The 20,117-nt window shown below is 37.8% G+C and overlaps 2 non-coding genes across 2 annotated transcripts; both read right to left on the bottom strand.

The window, feature by feature from the left end:
• Positions 1–4,516: 4,516 nt before the first annotated feature.
• On the bottom strand, positions 4,517–4,623 carry LOC128292050 (small nucleolar RNA R71). The gene has a single exon (XR_008282034.1). It is a non-coding gene; the product is annotated as a small nucleolar RNA R71 (small nucleolar RNA).
• A 13,973-nt stretch (positions 4,624–18,596) lies between these two features.
• On the bottom strand, positions 18,597–18,702 carry LOC128292558 (small nucleolar RNA R71). Its single transcript, XR_008282543.1, has one exon. It is a non-coding gene; the product is annotated as a small nucleolar RNA R71 (small nucleolar RNA).
• Positions 18,703–20,117: the final 1,415 nt, after the last annotated feature.

Here is a 20,117-nt window from a genome sequence, read left to right as displayed (position 1 = left end):
CCATGTCTGGGACTTGGCATGGCATTGAGATGAGTGCCACTGTAAGACATGTCCAAGACATGCATTGGCCTCGAGACGTAAGCCAGTGTAAGACATGTCTGGGACATCATTGGCTACGAGACATGTCAGCAAAAGACCATGTCTGGGACATGGCATCAGCATGTAAGTATGAGAGCTATTGTAAGACCATGTCTGGGCCATGGCATCGGCCTCGATAAGGGTAGCCAGTGTAAGACCGTGTCTGGGATATGGCATCGGCAACTTAACCTATGTTTGAGGCTTATAGAATATCCGGTAGTATTCCGAAAGGCTCTACTTTAAAAGTTATGGAAGTAAGTTAGTAAGGAAAGTATAATAATGTTGTGAGTGCTACAGGTACCTATTTGGTATGCATGAGTATGAGCACAAAATAGAAAATGTGACTAGAGTAGACAGTAATGAGTAAGTCAAGCTTATGCCTATCTTTGTGCTATTAGTATGATGACTAGAGGTGAAATCGTTGTGGTATATTTATTTATATGCAACTTACTAAGCTTTATGCTTACTCTCTTTCCTTTCCCTTTTCTTTTAGTGCCAATTTATTTGTCCCTTGAAGTCAGAGATATTGATCACACTATTAGCCTTAATACTCGGTATAGTTGGATTTATATTTTTGATTATGGCATGTATAGGGCTAGACCTTATTATTTTGTGTCTTTGAGAATTGATCAAATGTGTTGGTCTAGAATAGATTCTACTCTTTACATCGAGCCTTGAATGAGGGCTTTCATTTTGAGTCTATAAAAGATGCATCTTCATGGTTGAATGAATGTTTATTATGCTTGTTTTGGTATTGGTTGGTATTAACCTGAAAATAGGTACATTAGGGTGGCAAAGAGGCTTGGTAGATAGCCTCAAATTGTCCACACGGGTAGACACACGGGCGTGTGTCTAGGCCGTGTGTGACACACGGTCAGCCCCATGGGCGTGTGAGAAGGCCGTGCGTCCCCTGCACCTAGAAATTTCAAGTTAGAATGCATGGTAAGGGTAACACGGGCAGAGACACGGCTGTGTGTCTTAGCCGTGTGGAGGGCACGACCTAGTACACGGGCGTGTACCATGGTCGTGTGATGCTAACGTCAGAAACAGAATACCCAGGTTTTTGCACACGGGCCGCTCCACGGGTATGTTGTGGCCGTGTGAAAGGACACGGGCAAATGATATGGGCGTATGTCCAGGCCATGTGAAGTCTGCACTTGTTTTATGAAAAATTGTAACAATTAAATTGGCCATACGGGTGCAGGACATGGGCGTGTCCCAAGCACACGGCTGTGTGCCCTATACCCACACAGGCGTGTGGAACCTTAAAGCACGAAATTTTCTAAGTTTTTCTTAAGCCCTGGTTTAGTCCTAAACCACCTCGAATGTATGTTTTGGGCCTCGTAAGCCTAAATAAGGGACATTTTGCATATGAAATGAAAAGTTTTAAATTGATCAAAATTTTATGGCCCGATTTTCTATTATTGGTTGAGTTTAAGTTTGATAGCACCTCAAGCCCTATCCTGGCATTGGATACGGGCGAGGGGTGTTACAGTATATAGTTTTGTGAACGAGTAATTGAAAGGTTTGTTAGTTGATGTGAAATCATGTATCTATAATCAATTGTTGAAATATGTCGTTATGATTATATTGATTTTATTTCATACGAGCTTACTAAGCTTTACGCTTACATCATTTATTTTTTTATGTTTTATAGTGAATTTAAAGCTAGCTCGGATTCTAGGACCTTCGAAGATTTCGTCACACTATCCTACAAATGATTTGGTACTTTTAAGCTTTTATTTTGAGTATCTGGCATGTATAGGGAATTTGGTCATTTTGTTTATGTTTTGGTAATGATTTTGGCCATTTGAAGTAACTTGTAAATGTATATGTCTTGGTTTGCATATAATAGCCATGAGAGTTGGCTTATTTTGAGTTAATTTGCTTGTAGATATGTGTAGATGCCTATAGTTTATGTTATTGAGGTTGGTTTTGTGATGCTTATTAATAGTTGGTATTATGGAAGTTGAATATTGATATAGGTGATGTTATTTGTTTGTGAATCAAGGTAAAGAATGCATGTTTTAAGTAGCCATATTGATGATCTAAGTTTATGAGATTTTGGGCATGAATGGATTGGTCTATTTTGCAACTTGTGTGTAATGAGAAATGTGGTATAGAATATGCATGAATTAAGTTTGAATTGGCTGGTTTAAATGCCTATTTATGCCATGGGATGGTGCAAATTGATGTGTTGTAGGTACATTCAAATTTGGATGGCAAATTGGCTTAGTAGATAGCCTATTTTTGTCCACATAGGTAGAGACATGGGTGTGTGTCTCAGCCATGTGCGACACACGGTCATGTTACAAGGCCGTGTGTTCCCTGGTGTTGAATTTGAAGCCAAGTTAGTATGCTCCACACGGCCTCACACACGGGTGTGTGATAAACCGTAATTTATACATATTTTTATCCCATGCTTAGCCCATTTATGAATGGTTTCTCCTTAGATTTGGTGAATTTAATGCTCCTAATCCTTTAATTTCATATTTTATACTTAGGTGAGCATAGGAGAGTAAAAAGAGCGAGAAACGGGCCGAAAATGGCGAAAATGGACCCACATAGGAAATCAACACGACCTGGACTTCCTCACACGGGCGTGTCACACGGCTGTGTCACACGGTCGTGTCCGTTTGGCAGGATTGAAGCACGACTTAAACGCCCGTGCCTATTCAACAACCTTGACCACGGGCTGGAGTAATCGCACAAGTGCGTGTCATACGGGCGTGTCCCTGCCGAGCCCAAGTATAGTCCTATTCGGAAAAGGCCAATTTTTAGGGCTTTTAGGCATTCAAAAGTCTATTTAAACACCTGAGGAGGCACTTAGGAGATTACATAGAGTAGGAAGCAAGGAATTACTCAAGGAAAGCCGATTGATCCATCTCAGAAACCGGATTCATCATCAAGACTGAAGATCTCCCTTCAAGTTCTTTCAGGAGTTTTGGGTTTTCTTATGTTTTGTTATCTTTATGCTTTTGAAATGTTTTCTTTCATAAGTATGAACTAAAACCCCCTAAATACCTAAGGGGAATGAAACCTAAGATGGATCTTGTTATTATTATCTAAATTGTATGATAAATATTTGACTTGTTCTTAATTATGTGTTCTTAATTCTTGTTTTAATATTACAGAATATTGATTCATGCTAAGCTCTTATTCAGAGGAGGAATAAACCCTGTCTAAGAGTAAAACTGTCATAATCAAGCGGAGTTGATTGAGCGCCTAGAGATAGGGTGACAAGATTTTGCCGGATTAGGGTGAAACCTAATCCATAGATCGAGTTAATTCAACTCTAGGGTGTTAATTAGAAAGAGATTTCAATTATTCAACATAGGGTTAGACGTTATTAGTCTCGAGAGAGATAATAATATAACTTAGGGATTTCTATGGATCAAGTTAAATGAATAAATCATCTGATTTAGAGTCAAATAACAAGTGAAGTCTAGGTGGATTTTTCCTTAGGTATTGTCTTAATCAATCGAATTTTCCCAAAGGTATTTTCCCAAATTTTCTTTTTATGCATTCTTAGTTTAGTAATTAGTTTAGATAACCAAACCTCTTAATTTTTAGGCTAATAAAAAGGAAGTAAATAGTAGTACTCGTGGTTCCTTTGGGTTCGACAATCTGGTCTTTCCGAACTATACTACTGTTCGATAGGTACACTTGCCTTAAACGTGATAATAAGTTAGTCTCAAGAATGATTCATTCATAAATCTTTAAAACCTGTCATGAATATCATGTATCAAGTTTTTGGCGCCATTGCCGGGGAACTAGGATATTAGGAACACTCAATTTTTATTACTTTAGCCATTTTACTTTTCATATTCTTCATTTATTCTCTTTTGACAGGTTTTTCTAGTTTATGACCAGAAAAAACCTGTCAGGAGCATTACTGTTTGTTAGTGAGATCAATCGCACAGTTCACAGAAACCGAAGAGAAATAAGGTGAAACTTACGATACACAAAGGAAGAGCAAGAGGACGATACTTCTACCACAACTGAGGAGATGGCTGAAAACCAAGAAAATCTGCTACCTCCTGCGATTGCTGTTAATCAGAATCCTCCTCCGCTCACTATGTATGATTATGCTAAACCTTCTTTAATAGGAACTGAATCGAGCATAGTTAGACCTGCTATTGCTACAAATAATTTTGAACTGAAACCTAACATAATTCAAATGATCCAACAGTTTGTTCAGTTTGATGGTTTGCAAGACGAGGATCCCAACGCTTACTTGGAAAATTTCTTAGAGTTTTGCGATACCTTTAAAATTAATAGCACTTCTGATGACACCATTCGTCTTCGGTTATTTCCTTTTTCGTTGAAGAATAAGGCTAAACAATGGTTGAACTCGTTGCCATGAGGATCAATCACTATTTGGGAGCAAATGACCGAAAAGTTTTTATTAAAATATTTTCCGCCGGCTAAAATAGCCAAATTACGTAATGATATCTCCTTTTTTGTGCATATGGATTTAGAAACACTGTACGATGCATGGGAGAGATACAAGGACCTTTTGCAAAGATACCCTCACCATGGGTTACCACTCTGGCTACATGTCCAAATTTTTCACAATGACCTGAACCCTTCGACTCGACAGATGATCGATACAGCCGCAGGAGGAACCATCAATAATAAAACACCTGAAGATGCTTATGAATTTATAGAAGAGATGTCACTAAATAATTATCAGTGGCAAGTCATGAGGACAAAGCCAACAAAAGTAGCCGGCATTTATAACGTCGATTCAGTCACCATGCTCCCTAATCAGGTAGAACTCTTGAATAAGAAAATTGATGGTTTTCTTAGTTCTTCACAGGTTCACCCAGCAATGCAGTACGAAGCAAGTAGAGGTGGATTAAGTAATTCAGAATACCCACCCTATGGCCACAACATGGAGAACGAGCAGTTAAATTACATGGGTAACAATCCTCTATCTCAAAATAATCCTTATAGCAATACTTACAATGCAGGTTGGAGGAACCACCCAAATTTTTCATGGGGAGGCCAAGGAAATTAGAGACCACCACCTCCTCCAAGCTTTCAGCAACCACCGTACCATCAGGAGAAAAAGTCAAACATTGAGGAGATACTAACCAAATTCATCTCGGCGTCAGAAACTCATTTTCAGAATACCGAAACAGTGCTCAAAAATTAACAAGCATCAGTCCAGGGGCTCGAAACTTAGATTGGACAGCTCGCCAAGTTGATTTCCGAATGACCACAAGGTAGCCTGCCAAGCAACACTGAATCTAACCCAAGGGAGCAACTCAACGCGATTGTCATTCAAGATGAGGAAGGGTTACTTGCAGAACTAAGGCCAGAAACGGTGGTAAGCAAAGGTAAGGATGAGGTAGGCCACAATGAGCCAAATCCGGTAAGTACAGAATATAAACCTCGTGTGCCATACCCCAATACGACAAGGAAAGACTGATCAAATGAACAATTTGGTAAATTCCTTAAAGTTTTAAAGAAACTACATATTAACTTACCGTTTATTGAAGCTGCCCAACAAACTCAAAGATCCAGGGAGGTTTACGATTCCTTATTTAATCGGTAACTTAAACATTAATAATGCGTTAGCTGATTTAGGGGCTAGTATCAATGCCTCACAAATTATTTAAGCAACTAGGTCTAGGAAACCCAAACAAACTAGGATGAGCATTCAATTAGCAGATAAAACTATAAGATTTCCTAGGGGTATTATTGAAGATGTACTCGTTAAAATTGACAAATTTATATTCCCAGTTGATTTTGTTGTTCTAGACATAGAAGAGGATAGTAACGTTCCCTTAATTTTAGAAAGGCCTTTTAGCAACCGCTAGAACGATTATTGACGTTGGCATAGGTGAACTCACACTTCGTGTGAGGGACGAAACAATCACCCTTCAAGCTCGTAATTCGAATAACATATCAAAAATTGAAGGTGATTGTCCAAATCATTTTGCTAAAACTAACTATATAGTGTAACCTTCTTTGCAGGAAATAGGTTCGAAGAACATACATGAGCCAAGCAACAACAAAGAACTAATCCATGAAGAACAAAGGTTACAAATTGAGGAGCTAGATGAATGGCGGACACATGAACCGTGAACACACAATAAACAAAGCCAAGACAAGCTCATTACCTCACAAAATCAACTAAAGGTTGGAGACAAGTACTATTAGATGCAACAGATCCTCGAATTGCCACTTCTGAACCGAATGAAGAAATCCCTCTTACGGTATTACGTATTTTTCCATACGGTATAGTTGAGGTAAATCATCTTAAATTCAGCACGTTCAAGGTAAATATTACTCGTCTTAAACCTTACATTGATAAAATTGGCAGCAGGGATGAGGAGTGTAAACTCCTCGAGCCACCATGATCACACACGAAATAGGTAATCGAGCTTAGACTATAAATAAGCACTTCTCAAGAGGCAGCACGAGCACTAACAATATTAATTTCTTTAAATTTTAGCTTTTAACATTTAACATACTAACCGGATCATGGAACGCAGGCTTTCTAAAGACCACACGGCCAGGCACACGGGCGTGTATTAGGCCGTGTGAAAATAAGGCAAATTTTTTTCCCAACATGGGAAGCGATAAGTCTCCACAGCCGTGCGACATGGGTGTGGGCAAAACTGCCAAAACAACACGGGCGTGCGACACTCCCGTGCCTTGAAACCGTGGGTGAACCTGTCAACACTGATTCTGACACCCCAAGCTCCTTCCTTTTGTATATACTATGTCATCCTCACGAGGAAAGAAAACCGCTGTCCTCACTTCGAAGAAGAGAAAAGGAGCAGCGTCATCCTCAGGTCCTACTGTGGATATTAGGCACTCGTTCCTCCAGGTTCCTTTGGGACCCCAAGATGAATTATATCAGATATTATGGGCTCGACCCCTAGGTGTGGGCCACTGCATTGACTGGGCTACACTAGAATAGATTCATTTAGCTGACGCGGTCTGAGCCCTCCCGACGACTGACCCGTAGGGGCTCTTCTTTGAGATTGTCGAGCCGATGTATCTCGAGTTCACGTTGGAACTCTACTCAACGTTCCATCTTCAGACCGTCATGACCAACTTCGATGATCCTGGAACGGTCCCGTTCTGCCTTGGTGGTCTAGTATGCCAGTTGAGCGTACCCGAGTTTGGGACTGCATTAGGGCTATACACGGAGAAGTTCATGGACAACAATGAACTCGACACCCTCCACTGCCACATCCACTACTCCCCCTCAAAATACTGGAGGGACTTTGTCCCTGCCTCGGCCACCTACGATCCTAGCCGCTCCAAGGCATCAGCTCTCCCTTCATCCTTGAGGTATCTACACTCCATCTTGGCTTACACTGTGACAGGGAAACAAGAGAGCACCAGCATCGTCACCACCCACGATGCCTATTTCTTATAGAGCATGGCGAACGGGCACGTCCTCGGCCTTGCTTACTTCATTGCCCTCGCCATTCACCATCAGACGGAGCATAGGAGAGGGGTCATCTTTATCGGGCCCGATGTGACTCGACTGGCTCGACACTTCGGGCTCCTCAACATATCAGTACAATCATCCTCCCTTACTCTCATTAGTCGGATGTCCCCACAGGGCATCTCGAGCATGCTAAGTATGAGGATGATCGAGAAACGACGTGGCACCTACCCTCCTCAGTACCGCCTCATCTAGTCCACCAAGAAGGATGACCCAGAGAACATTATTGATGATGTCCCTCCACGTCATGAGGACCCACCGTCTCAGCCACCACCCATCCATCGTTCGGTTCATACGGCGGCTTCATATTCTGACATCTCTAAGCACCTTACACGATTTGAGCAGTAATGTTTTCAGTGCTTTGATCACATTGATGCGACTCTACATTAGATTTGTCAGCACTGCCACATCTCATCTCCACCACCACCTCGCGAACCATCCGGCGATGACGATGTTTAAAATTTTTTTATTTTTATTTTCAATTTTATCTTTATTTATCTTAATTAAGTACTTTTTATTTCATTTTCCTTTAATATTATTTTAATTTTAGTTTTTATAATTTTTATTGAATAACTTATTGTTTTGGCTATTTCATTACAAGTAATTATGCTTCATTATATTCCCTAAAAAGTTCCTGATTCTATCACAGTTATAAAGAGCTCCAAAGCTCATCATCACATAGAAACAACAAACTCCACTGGGAAAGGTTCTCCACGACTGCCATGTCCTGCTCGACCACGACCATAACCACCACTAGATATAATATTCTTTTGCCACAGGACTTATGGACTAATGAACCTCTACCACCACAGGAGTATCCTCCTTTCTCTCATCATTGCCTTGGCCGCTTACTTTTTATAACTCCAATTCAATGAGTCCATTCATCATTCAGGAAGTTTCACTTCTCTCTTTATCTTATGATTATATATCTATCTTTGTACATTGAGTGCAATGTACATCTTAAGTGTGGGGGGTCTTTTATATCATCATTAGAAATCCCTGAATTTTGTCATATTCTCATGTGAATTACTCATATCACTATTAGAATGAATTTTAATTAATCTATGTTTTTTATTGATATGTCTTGAATTAAAACATAGGCAATTATACATCGATTGTTTAAACTTTAAGACATTAGGGAATCAAGCATGATAAGTTGATTTTTGAAGAATTAAAAACTTTTAGATTGTTTCCTTAAGTTTAGGTATTATCTTGAGTTGAAATTCACAAGTTTAAACATCAAAAAGTGATAATTTTTGTGAGATCTTGAACCTTTAGAGCATATTTTATTCCTTTCATGCTCACTTTCATTATGAGTGCGTCAGTTTTGATTTGTTATTCTAGAACTTGCTTGATTATGCATGTCAAGACCACACCATTTGATTTGATATGTCAAGATGATAAAGGCACTTAGGTTTAACCCACTCACTCCACAAAAGCCTACCTCCATAATTAACCCTTAGTGAACCCCTTTTGAGTCTAACAAGCCATTAATTGATTTACCCTCAAAATTAACCCATAACCCATTATTGTTGAAATCCCCTAATTTGATCTCTATTTTTGTCGAGATTTGATTTGAACAAATTGCTTAACTATGTTTTGTTCTTCTATGTATTTGACTTGTTTTTTTTTTAAAAAAATACGTGCATACACGTTAGTAGTAATTCGTCATTTTTGAGCTTGAGTGTTAATTCCATATTCTGAGAAGAAGCTCACTTGTATTCAATTGATAACTGGTTGTTTTTCTAGCTAGGTAATTTTTCAATTTAATCTCGATTCTAACCTCTTTTTTTCAGCTTGTGACCACACCCCCTAACCAAAGCCACATTACAACCCTCTAAAAGACCTTTTTGATTGATTTATCAGCTCAATGTATAGTGGTGGAGATTTGATTTTCAAGCAAGCCTATGGTAATAAATTTTCATATTGACTAATGAGTGCTTTAGTTGATGTCCTTAAACACCTTGAGTGATTTGAGTGAGTCTTTAGTGAGGATGTTAAACTCTGTGATATTTTGATCAAAAGTAATCACTTAGATAAGGGGAGACACCTATGTTTTCGTGATAAAATGCTCAACTTGGAATGTTTGAAACTTTGATGTACTTTTAGTTAAATTTTCAATGTATGAATACTTATGGATTAATTTGAGATATTATTGATAGGGATTATAAATTCAGAAGAATTAATTTTGATTGTGAGTTGAGGATTTTGCTTGAGGACAAGCAAATGCTTAAGTGTGGGGGTATTTGATAAACCGTAATTTATACATATTTTTATCCCATGCTTAGCCCATTTATGAATGGTTTCTCCTTAGATTTGGTGAATTCGATGCCTCTAATCCTTTAATTCCATGTTTTATACTTAGGTGAGCATAGGAGAGTAAAAAGAGTGAGAAACGGGTCGAAAATCAACACGGTATGGACTTCCTCACACGGGCGTGCCACACAGCCGTGTCCATTTGGCAGGATTGAAGCATGACTTACACGGGTAGAATACACGCCCGTGCCTATTCAACAGCCTTGACCACGGGTTAGAGTAATTGTACATGGGTGTGTCACACAGGCGTGTCCCTGTTGAGCCTAAGTATAGTCCTATTTGGAAAAGGCCAATTTTTAGGGCTTTTGGGCATTCAAAAGCCTATTTAAACACCTGATGAGGTACTTAGGAGAGGACGCAGAGTAGGAAGCAAGGAATTACTCAAGGAAAGCCGATTGATCCATCTCAGAAGCTGGATTCATCATCAAAACTGAAGATCTCCCCTCAAGTTCTTTTAGGAGTTTTGGTTTTTCTTATGTTTTGTTGTCTTTATGCTTTTGAGATGTTTTGTTTCATAAGTATGAACTAAACCCCCTAAATACCTAAGGGGAATGAAACCTAAGACGGATCTTGTTATTATTATCTGAATTGTATGATAAATATTTGACTTGTTCTTAATTATGTGTTCTTAATTCTTGTTTTAATATTCCAGGATATTAATTCAAGCTAAGCTCTTATTCAGAGGAGGAATAGACCCTGTCTAAGAGTAAAATTGTCATAATTAAGTAGAGTTGATTGTGCGCCTAGAGATAGGGTAACAAGATTTTGCCGGATTAGGGTGAAACCTAATAAGGGAATCCATAGATCGAGTTAATGCAATTCTAGGGTGTTAATTAGAAAGAGATTTCAATTATTCAACATAGGGTTAGACGTTATTAGTCTCGAGAGAGATAATAATATAACTTAGGGATTTCTACAGATCAATTCAAATGAATAAATCGTCTGATTCAGAGTCAAATAACAAGTAAAGTCTAGGTGGATTTTTCCTTAGGTATTGTCTTAATCAATCGAATTTTCCCAAAGGTATTTTCCAAAATTTTCTTTCTGTGCATTCTTAGTTTAGTAATTAGTTTAGATAACCAAACCTCTTAATTTTTAGGCTAGATAATAAAAAGGAAGTAAATACTAGTACTCGAGGTTCCTTTGGGTTCAACAATCCGGTCTTGCTGAACTATACTACTGTTCGATAGGTACACTTTCCTTAATCGTGATTATAAGTTAGTATCAAGAACGATTCATTCATAAATCTTTAAAACCTATCACGAATATCACATATCAGCATGTGACTTGACCGTGTGGCATAAGTCAGTATACCCTACAGGTTTGGCACGACCTAGCACACGGCATGACACACGGGTGTGTATGGCTGTTTTAGGGCACACAAGCTAGCCATACGAGCGTGTGTGTTGGCCGTATGACCCAAATCAGAGAGTTAAACGGGGTTGGACACTGGCTTAGACACGACCATGTGCTCCCATTTCAAATGTCCACACGGCCTGTGACACAGGTGTGTTTGTGGCTGTGTGAGAGACATGGCCAGGTCACACGGACGTGTGTTCCCTATTTTGAGAGAAATTTTATATGTTTCATAAAAGTTTCTTAAGTTATCGATTTAGTCCCGAACCACTCCCAAAGCATGTGTAGGGCCTTGTAGGCTCATATTAGGGACAAAATGATTAGTTGTGACAAGAATAAATATATGATTTGATTATTGTATGTGAAATGTATGTTTAAATGTTTTGTAAGTCCGGTAATGCTCTGTAACCCTATTTTGGCATTGAATACGGGTGAGGGATGCTACATTTTATTGGTATCAGAGCTACGGTTTAGTCAATTCTAGGACTAACATAGCATATGTGAGAGTCTAGCTATACATGCCATATATAAACTGTGATAGTGTGATGACTCCTAACATTTTAAAATGTGTTTTCATATAGTAAATGGATCCCAATCGAGTTGTAGTTGATGAGGTTGAAAGTAATGCGCCAGCTCCCGCTCAAAGGACAACACCTTCTGAATCCAGACCTGTATCAGGTAACCAAGGAGGAGAGGCTAAAGAAGCCTTCTTCCAAATGATAAACGAATGGTTCACGCAGTATGTCCTGACAAATCTGACAACTCAACAACCTCCACCCTCACCTAATCATGAACTGATCCCTGTAGCCCCTTAAGTTATGGAATTCTAACAACTAAATAAGCCTCTAGTTGATAAAATCTGTAAATACGGGGCCGAGGAGTTCAGAGCTACCATTGATGACGATCCCAAGAGAGCTGAATTTTGGCTTGAAAACACTACTTGGGTATGTGATGAATTGTCGTGCGCTCCAGCTAAGAGTTTAAAGTGTGCCATTTTATTATTGAGAGATACTGCGTATCAGTGGAGGAATACATTAGTATCTGTGGTACCTAGAGAATGGGTCACCTGGGAATTCTTTCAGACTGAATTTAAGAAGAAATATATAAGCCTAAGGTTTCTGGATTAAAAGCATAAAAAGTTTTTAGAATTGAAATAGGGCCGTATAACCGTAACCAAGTACGAGAGAGAATTTTGGAGATGAATAAACCTTATCTTTCTTCTTCAAAGAAATTACAAGATTTATATAGTCGATCGTAGAAATCAACATGTAAGTCCTAAAGCTCAATCAACTTCCGTCTCAAGCGTTAGCAGTGTGAGAAATAATAAACCCGAGTGTCAACAGAGTGGAAGACGACATTTTGGAGAGTACTGGAATAAGAGTAATAAAGCTTGTTTCAAATTTGGCTTGCCAGATCATTTTATTCGAGATTTCCCAGAGTTATCTAAGAAAGATAAATTTCAAAATGCAAGACCGAGCAATACGACTGTGAGAGGGAGACCAACGTGAAATACGAGGAAGGTGTCTAGTGGAAAAGGTGTGACTAGGGATTCAGCTGTGAGATTCGAGGCTAGAGTACCAGCCAGAGTACCAGCCAGAGCTTACCTTATTCGCGCTCGCAAAAAAGCGTAATCACCTGATGTTATCACATGTACATTCTCTCTTTATGACACTAATGTGATTACTTTAATTGATCCTGGATCGACACATTCGTATGTTTGTGAGAATTTAGTGTCTAGTAAGAAATTGCCTGTTGAGTCTATAGAATTTGTAATTAAAGTATCAAACCCCTTAGGCAAGTATGTTCTAGTTGATAAATTTTGCAAGGATTGCCCTTTGATGACCCGGGGATACTGTTTTTTGGCTGACTTGATGCTATTACCTTTTGATGAGTTTGACATAATTCTGGATATGGATTGGTTGACTCTGCATGATGCTGTTGTGAATTGTAGATGAAAGATCATTGATAAACCGTAATTTATACATATTTCTATCCCATGCTTAGCACATTTTATGGATGATTTTTCCTTAAAATTGGTGAATTCGATGCTCCTAATGCCTTAATTTCATGTTTTATACTTAGGTGAGCATAGAAGAGTGAAAGAAATGGGAAACGGGCCAAAAATGGAGAAAATGGGCCAACGTATGAAATCAACACGGCCTGGACTTCCTCACACGGGCAGACCACACGGCTGTGTCCCTTTGGCAAGGTCAAAGCATGATTTGCACGAGTAGAACACACGCCCGTGCCCATTTAACAGCCTTGACCACGACCTTAAGCAATCGCACACGGGCGTGTCACACGAGCGTGTCCCTACCGAGTCCAAGTTTAGTCCAATTCGAAAAAGGCCAATTTTGAGGGCTCTTAGGCGTTCCAAAGCCTATTTAAACACCTGAGGAGGCACTTAGACAGGGGACGAAGAGGAGGAAGTAGGGAACTGCTCAAGGAAAGCCGATTGATCCATTTCAGAAGCTGGATTCATCATCAAGACTGAATATCTCCCCTCAATTTCCTTTCAGGAGTTTTGGGTTTTTATTGATGTTTTGTATTCATTATTCTTCTGAGATGTTTACCTTTTTAGTTATGAACTAGAACCCCTAAATACCTAAGGAGAATGAAACATAAGACAGATCTTGTTATTATTATCTAAATTGTATGATAAATAATTGACTTGTTCTTAATTATGTGTTCTTAATTCTTGTTTTGATATTCCAACATATTGCTTCAAGTTAAGCTCTTATTCAGAGGAGGAATAGACCCTGTCTAAGAGTACATTTGTCATAATTAAGCGGAGTTGATTATGCGCCTAGAGATAGGGTGACAAGATTTTGCCAGATTAGGGTGAAACCTAATAAGGGGATCCATAGATCGAGTTAATGCAACCATAGGGAGTTAATTAGAAAGAGATTTCAATTATTCAACCTAGGGTTAGACGTTGTTAGTCTCGAGAGGGATAATAATATAACTTAGGGATTTCTATGGATCAAGTCAAATGGATAAATTGTCCGATTTAGAGTCAAATAACAAGTGAAGTCTAGGTGGATTTTTCCTTAGATATTGTCTTAATTCAATCATTTTTCCAAAAGTAATTCCCCAATTCTATTTTCTGTGAATTCTTAGCTTAGTTAATTAGTTAGTTAAAATAAACCCCATTATTCTTAGGCTAGATAATAAAAAGACAATCATTACTAGTACTTTTAGTTCCTTTGGGTTTGACAATCCGGTCTTGCTAAAGCTATACTACTGTTCGATAGGTACACTTGCCTTCATCATGATAATAGTTAGTTTCAAGAATGATTCATTATAAATTTTTAAAACCTATCACGAATATCACGCGTATCAATCATTGAATTAAAATGTCAGAATATGGAAATTCTTCGAATTGAATCAGATGAGTCAAGTAGATTGCCTATAGTGATTTCGTCGATGTTGGCTCAGAGATATGTGAGAAAAGGTTGTTAAGCTTATCTTGCCTATGTTTTAGATACAAAAATATCTAAAATGAAGATTTAATTGGTGCTTGTAGTTTGTGAATATCCAAATGTATTTCCAGAAGAATTGCTTGGGTTGCCACCGGTTAGAGAGGCTGAGTTGCTATTGAACTAGAACTGGAAACATCACTGATATCTATAGCTCCATACAGAATGGCTCCGACGGAATTGAAAGAGTTGAAATCTCAGTTGCAAGAGTTAACAAATAGAGGTTTTGCACAACCTAGTTTTTCGCCCTGGGGTGCGCTAGTATTGTTCGTAAAGAAAAAATACAGGTTAATGAGAATGTGAATTAACTATCGACAACTCAATAAAGTTACGATAAAGAAAAAGAATCCTTTGCCGAGAATTGATGATTTGTTTGATCAATTAAAGTGGGCAACAATGTTTTTGAAGATTGATTTGAGATCGGGTTATTATCAGTTAAGAGTTAAAAAACTTAGATGTGCAGAAAACTGCTTTCAGAACGAGGTACGAACATTATGAATTCCTTGTTATGCCTTTTGGTTTAACTAATTCTCCTGCCATTTTTATGGATTTGATGAACCAGATATTTAGATCGTATTTAGACAGATTTGTTGTTGTGTTCATTGACGATATTCTGATTTATTCTCGAGATGAGTCTGAGCATGCCGAGGAGTCGAGGATTGTGTTGCAAACATTGAGAGACAAGCGATTGTTTGCTAAATTAAGCAAATGTGAGTTTTGGCTCAGAGAAGTTGGATTTTTAGGGCACATTATTTCAGCGGAAGGTATAAGAGTTGATCTGAGTAAGATTTCGGTAGTTGTTGATTGGAAACCACTGAGAAATGTATCGGAAGTCAGAAGCTTTTTGGGGTTAGCTAGCTACTATCGATGTTTTGTAAAAGGTTATTGATGATTGCTACACCGATGACTAGACTGTTATAGAAAGATGTGAAATTCGAGTGGTCTTAGAAATGTCAACAGAGTTTTGATCAGTTGAAAGCATTGTTAATCGAAGTACCAGTTTTGGTTCAACTTGAGTTGGGTAAAGAATTCATGGTTTACAATGACACATTATTGAATGGTTTGGGTTGCATTTTGATGTAAGAAGGAAAAGTTAGCTTATGCCTCGAGACAGTTGAAACCGCATGAAAAGAACTATCGGACGCATGATTTAGAGTTGGCTGCTATAGTTTTTGCATTGAAAATTTAGTGTCATCATTTGTACGGTGAAATATGCCACATCTTTACTGATCATAAAAGCTTAAAGTATATTATAACTCAGAAAGATTTAAATTTGCAACAACGGAGATGGCTCAAGCTACTAAAAGACTATGAGTTAGTAATAGATTATTGGAAACACAAAAATATACACACTTTTTCATGCCCTTTTTAACTTAAATTCATGCAGTTTTGATAAAATTCCTATAAGAAAATAATTAATTTTATAAAATATTTAAAGTGTACTAAAAATATTAACATGTTGAATTTTAATTAATTTTACAATTAACTTTGATGAATTTTGGTTATTTTCGACAGATTTGGACAAAGGTCGAAAAATGGCTCGGCAGACACTGCTAGAAGCACAAAACTGAGAAGCAATTTGAAGTATCAAGACAAATTAATTTCCAGCCTAAGACGACCCAAAATTATGTGTACTAATTCATAATATAATTAATTTTAATTGATATCCAATTTAATTTGGGTTAATAAATTATTATTAATAAATTATGTCCAGTTGAGCTGAACCGAGTAAACCAAACCGATCAAGTAATAGACAGCCCAAAACCGCACCATGTGCTAACCCAAATCAGCTTATTGGCAGATTATTTAGCTTGCAAAGAGGCCCTTGAAGACTTGTTCAAATAGCATTCAAACCCCTCCACAAATGGTAGCTTTCTAGATTTGCCCCAAGCTTAATTTAGCAAGTTTGAAATCATCAAACTTGCCACACGTGTGGCCGGCCAAGGTAGGGCTCTTTGGCTGCTAATTTTAGCTATTTTTAGCAGCCCTCTTCAGCTATAAAAACCCCCTTAAGCTGATAATTTCAAACACATCTCACGCATTAGCATCTTTTCTCTCTTCTCTCCACTTTTTCCCTTCTTTTCCATTCCAAATTCCCTTGCTCTCTTACCAATTTATCCTCTTGGAAAAGGGGCGTTCATCAGCCATTTGGAGCAGCAATTAATGTTCATAGCAGCCTTGGTCGACGAGGACAACGGCGGAGGAAGAACGGAGCAGCCTCGTCAACCTACGAAAAAATTCTAGATTTGATTCACTTTCCCTATCTCTTTAATTTTTGTTATTGTTATGATGAACATATCTATGAATATTTATGTTGTTGGAATGGTTAATTTAATCAATTTATCTTGAATTTAATTTGTGTTAGGTTGATTGCATTTTGTTTGCCAAAATTGTTAAAATTGTGTTTATATTGTAATAGGCCTCGGTAAGATGCTTGATTAAGTTAAATCATGACTAAGTTATTCTTGCATTACAATTGTGAGATAGCTAATGAATTAATTATTTAAATGGATTGAAATTGTAATTAATGGACACAGTACTTAATCAGTGCATGTTTAATCATCTAAGGTAGCTAAGGGTTAAATTAGCAACGGTATCTGACAATACATTTGTCTTGCATAACTTGCAAGATTATTGTGATTAAACTGTTTCAAAGTAGGGATACCTTGTTACCTCATATAGTCTTTTATGTGCTTATTAGATTTAATTAATCGTTTGAATTGACATAGGGATATGTACAAAAGATTTTTTTGATTTAATAAGAATGTATGTGCAATAACATATTTGCCTATTAAGGATTTCTTCAATCGGTTGAATTGACATAGGGATATAGTCAAGAGATGAATGGATTTTTGTAGGTGAGTATGTTCATAAGTTAGCAAATTACCAAGTTGCCGTGAATTTATTCGTAACAATATAAACATAAGTTTAATAATTCTAAGTTAAGTAATGTAATTAGTCTAACACAATTATGTCATCTTGATTAAAATTGTATTTCGAAATCATGCATTTGAGATTTATTTATTTAGTTTACTTAGTTTAAAATCTTAGTTTTTAATAACCCTCTTCAAAAAAAATATTTTTCTTCATCAAAGTGTTTTAAATAGCATTCATAAATAATTCTTTTCACAGTCCCTGTGGGTACAATAACTCGAATTTTACTTGTCACTTTATTACTTGTTGCGATTGTGTACACTTGCACATTTCTGTCGTTCCAAGTTTTTGGTGCCGTTGCCGAGGACTGTTTTAAAAAGTCATTATTTGTGAATTTGTTAGTTTTGCATTTTGATTTATTTTTCTGTTCAAATTTTAACTTAATTAATTTTTCTGTGATTATCTCAGGTGTTTATAAGTATTGACCGGATTATTGATTTACTCCCTGTAGACCTTGAGATTGAACGAACTTTTCGACAGTCAAGAAGACAAGCAAGTTAGAGACGGACCGAAGAGATGAACTTCGAAAATCCGAATCAAGGAAACAGAGCAAACCCTGCTCAAAATCTTATCCTTATTACTGATGATAGGGATAGAGCTTTAAGACAATATGCCGTGCCAGTATTTCATGATCTTAATTCGGGTATTAGGAGACCAAATATTGAGGCACAATAGTGTGAGCCGAAGCTAGTCAAGTTCCAGATGCTTCGGATGGTGGGCCAATTCAGTGGAATGCGTACCGAAGATCCTCACCTACACTTAAAACTGTTTATGGGGTGAGCAATTCTTTCAAGTTAGTCGGAGTACCCAAAGATGCATTACAATTGAAGTTGTTCCCGTATTCACTAAGGGACAGAGCTCGAGCTTGGTTAAACTCATTGCCTCCAAATTCAATTTCCACATGGCAAGAGTTAACAGAAAGATTCCTTATGAAGTATTTCCTGCCTAGTAAAAATGCTAAGTTGAGAAATAAGATCACTGCCTTCCAAAAAATGGATGATGATTCCTTGTATGAGGATGGAAAAGGTATAAAGAATTATTACGAAAGTGCCCTCATCATGGAATCCCACATTGCATCCAATTTGAGACATTTTATAATGGTCTCAATGCCCACATGAGGATAGTAGTGGACACTTCTGCTAATGGTGCTCTCATTTCTAAGTCTAATAATGAGGCTTATGAAATCATTGAGAGGATTTCCAGGAACAATTATGAATGGCAAACCAATCTAGCAATGTTAGGAAGATGAGTTGCTGGAATACATGAAGTAGACGCTCTTACTTCACTCACATCTCAGGTATCATCAATATCCTCAATGTTAAAAAATCTTACCACTAATGGGTCTAATAGTTTTACAGTACAACCACCAAATTAATTTGAAAATATAGCCTGTGTCTATTGTGGGGAAGGACATTTGTTTGAAGAATGTCCATCAAACCCAGAATCCATATATTACATGGGTAACCAGAATCAAAATTGAGGGAAGCAAGGACTGCAATCCAATTTCTATAACCCATCATAGCGAAACCACCCAAATTTTTCCTAGAGTAACCAAGGTGTTGGACCCAGTAATACTTATGCCCAACCTAGATCGACTCAGCCACCTAGTTTTCCCCAACAAGTTCAGAAACCAACCTAAGCTGAACCATCCAATGGCTTAGAAAATTTATTGAAGGCATACATGGCCAAGAATGATGCCTTAATCCAAAGCCAAATAGCTACATTGAAAAACCTGGAAAACCAAATGGGCTGAACTCAGAGACTAACCACAAGGTGCTTTACTTAGTGATATAGAGAATCTGAGGAATTTAGGGAAGGAGCATTGTAAAGCATTGTCATTGAAGAGCATTAGAGCCTAACACCATCAGAGTTTAAAAGGAGCCAGCTGATGCTTAAGACTCAGAGGACGTTCAACTGAGTATTGAAATCCCAGTTTCACAATAACAAAATCTACAAAATCTGACAAGGTAACTTCAGAACCAGCTAATTTTGATCAAGTAACAACTCTGTTAGATGTAGAATTACCACAGAAGACGAATCAACTAGTTCTAGTAAAGAAACCTCCACCACCCTACCCTCAAAGAGTTCAGAAGCAAAAGCAGGAAATTCAATTCAAGAAGTTCCTAAACGTACTCAAGCAACTTCATATCAAATAATTGAACAAATGGCAGACTACGTCAAATTCATGAAGGATATCCTGTCTATAAAATGAAGGCTTGGAGAATTTGAGATGGTAGCCCTAATAAAGAAATGCAGTGCATATCTTCAAGACAAACTACCCCTGAAATTGAAGCATCCTGGATGTTTTACCATACCTTGCAACATTGGAGCAACATATTGTGGTAAGGCACTATGTGACTTGGGTGCAAGTATCAACTTGATGCCCATGTCAATATTTAGGAAGTTGGGGATAGGTGAAGTTAGACCTATTACGGTTACACTTCAATTAGCAGATCGATCCTTAGCACATCTAGAAGGAA

This window comes from Gossypium arboreum, chromosome 4, assembly GCF_025698485.1.
Source record: "Gossypium arboreum isolate Shixiya-1 chromosome 4, ASM2569848v2, whole genome shotgun sequence".
Taxonomy (NCBI): domain Eukaryota; kingdom Viridiplantae; phylum Streptophyta; class Magnoliopsida; order Malvales; family Malvaceae; genus Gossypium; species Gossypium arboreum.
The sequence above is the reverse complement of the archived record's forward strand: the minus strand, read 5'-3'. Positions and strand labels throughout refer to the sequence as shown.